Source organism: Gymnodraco acuticeps, unplaced genomic scaffold (assembly GCF_902827175.1).
Source record: "Gymnodraco acuticeps unplaced genomic scaffold, fGymAcu1.1, whole genome shotgun sequence".
Taxonomy (NCBI): Eukaryota; Metazoa; Chordata; class Actinopteri; order Perciformes; family Bathydraconidae; genus Gymnodraco; species Gymnodraco acuticeps.
Genome location: NW_022991180.1, coordinates 610,468 through 613,744, shown reverse-complemented (window position 1 = coordinate 613,744; position 3,277 = coordinate 610,468).

The following is a 3,277-nucleotide window of genomic DNA, read 5'->3' as shown; positions in this document are numbered from 1 at the left end:
GTATCATGAAAAACTCACTTTTCAGCAGAGATGGCAAAAGTACTCACATCCTTTACTCAAGTAGAAGTACAGATACTCGTGTTTTAAAATGCTCTGGTAAAAGTAGAAGTACTGACTAAACTTCTTTACTCAAGTAAAAGTAAAGAAGTATGGGCTTCGACATGTACTTAAGTAAAAAGTACCCATAACTACCATCTGTTTTAAAGAGGACCTGACCTCCCAATAATAATAATGTCATTGTTAGCTAATGAATGTTTCCATGCTGAACAACGGCAACATGACAACGTTCTCATTGGTCCCTCTTCTTTAGAGAAGACCAGGAAGTGATGGATACACGGATCGTGTTCAAATCAATAGGCACGCAATGACTCTAAATAATAATGATCACGCACCAAACACACATTCAAACTAAAGGAACCAGCCTGTTTGGAAAATGTAAGAAGTAGAAAGTTCAGGTATTTGAGTTCAAAATGTAAGAAGTAAAAGTAAAAAGTTGTCAGAAAAATAAGTAGTGGAGTAAAGTACTGATACCAGAAAGATGTACTTAAGACAGTAACAAAGTATTTGTACTCCACTAATTCCCACATCTGCTTTTCAGTGCATCGTTTACATAGATTTGGGTTTATTGAGTGTGTCTACACACTAAGGAAAGACTGTGTGTACCCTCTCATATGTATTAGAATATACAGCCCCCTTATCTGATTATAAACTTAAGTTAACGCATTATGAGAGGCGCCAGTGGTATGAAACAGTTTTACTTTTCCTGTCTATCAAGTGTTTAATGTAAATATGCTATATTTAGCTAACATGAGATATTACACAGCTAGCATGTTAGAGCTACACAACTTAGATAGCTTTAGTTTTACAAACTTAACCTTCAGTTTGACTAATGTTATCACTCTGTGTACCAAATCTCAGATCAGAGTGTGTAACTGAGGGAAGCCAAATCAGACATGCTTTAATATTGGGGGGGGGGTCAGTGTGGGAGAGAAACTCCCTCTACTTTGCGACGTAGCCTTTTTCAGATCATTTAAATGTACAAAAACCTACAACAAAGGACCTCTTATTAGCTCGTGATTTATCCGTCTGAAAATGGACATTTAAGTGATCTAAATACTTGCCAGCTCCCTCTCTCTCTTTCTCTCTCTTTTGGCGCAAACTCACTAAACACGTACGCCCGGCTGAGTGTGTGTGAGGGGGGGGGGAGGGGTGAGACTGACAGAGAAGTTGAGAGGAAAAAGTTAATCGGGAAATAATGTGCACAGCACACACCTGTTTCCTGCTGTGTTCTACAGCTAGTTTGGAGGAGACAGGTGTTGGTAGCAACCAAACCATTGAAAACCACAAAGTGCAGCCATGATTTCAAGTGTTTCCTGTGTAATCATGGCCTTCGTTTTACTGTTAAACTACAGGCAGGACTTCTAACTGCTCTCACACTGAATCGGTTACTCACTGATCTCCCGGAGATAAACATCAACAACTGCACAGTGACACTGAAGTAGAGAAGAAGTAGTGACACTGTACTCTAACCGCTTGATTAAGCTTTAATAATTTGTTAATAATCATGTTGTAAAATGTTTACAATCCACTTTAATGTAGAGTTGTAAGCACATAAAACACTTCCTGTGATCCATGGTTAATAAAAAGACACTGGTGTATGAACAGATAATCAATGAGAATGAGTGAAAAGCAGTAATGATATAAAATATGTCATAGGATAATAAAATACTGTTGCTACATTGTGTGAAATATTGCAGTACATTAAATAATAAGCATTGATCTGGCTTATATTTAGCTCATTACGTTCCTATGAGTACAGTGGATATTGGCTAGTAGATATTAACTTCACTTCATCAAAAGGTATATGATTAAATTAAGTCATATGTTATTGTGCTACTGTGGCTCTTAAAAACGTCATGCCACTTTTATTAACTCAAAACTAAGGCCAGCCACACAGTCATTTTGCTAAAGCATATAAAAGCATTAAAGAATGTGAGAAGCATAATTGTTGATTACATTAGATAGCACTTAAAATAGCCTCATAGCTGCTTACAACTACATAGTGTATTATAAACATTATTAACATGTTCATATACTAATTATACATGCTTAATGGAGGGTTGATTTTACAGTTGAAGTACACACAGTGTAACTTTTACAAATCAGATCTGTTTGCTGTGCCAGAAAATAAGAATGCAATTTTATTTCATTTGGAAATAATGTTTTCTCACTCTCACAAAGGGTTGATCTGCTACCTCTGTCTCAGGAAGCAAAACCCTGCCAGACTACTGCTGACTCATACACATGTGATTGAATGTGTAGGTGTGTGTGGTGTGTGTGGTGTGTGTGTGTGTGTGTGTGTGTGTGTGTGTGTGTGTGTGTGTGTGTGTGTGTGTGTGTGTGTGTGTGTGTGTGTGTGTGTGTGTGTGTGTGTACGCACAAGACATATAATTATCTGAGCATGTGTTCTTGCCAAGCTGTGGAAGGCACCGTACTTTCCGTGTCCTGCAGACGAGCAGACGCAAACACACACACACACACACACACACACACACACACACACACACACACACACACACACACACACACACACACACACACACACACACACAAAACAAGGATCCGCCTCAGACAGTGTTACTCAAATGAAAAAAGAAACTGTCCTCATTTCACCTAAATTAACTTTTATGCCAACAAAGTTCAATGACCTGAACTGAGCTGTGAGGAAGCTGGTTGGCCAGATTTAATAAATAAGCTTTAAATGCATCATTTTCTTCTTTAAACGCATAAATACATTTTTGTTTCAACATATTTTTTAGGCCTAATTATGTTTTGGGGGGTTTTCCCCTACCTGTAGTGTGTTATATTGTTGTTGGTGCATGTCAATGGTCTGCAAAGGCAAACATCTTAAAGTCCCCTCAAGTTGTAATATTTATCTTAGTAGTTGACTAAACGTACTATTTTAAGTCCCTTTACTTAGACTTCTCACGTTCAGCTAACCTTTATTTTAAGGCAGGTGATCCCGCATTTTAAAGTTAAACCATTTTTATTTATATTTAATTATTATTAACAATGAAAAACTAGCTGTTTGTGATGGATCTTGTAGTGAGTAACAATATAGTGGAATACAGTACAAAGTGGCATACTCAATAAAGTGTAGTATATCAAGTATACATTGTATATAAGTAAATTGTATTTTAAAACTTCAGTAAAACGTCTTACTTCCATGCAGCTACTGAATCGTTAATATTTAGGTTGAAAAAAAAGCTTTTCCTTC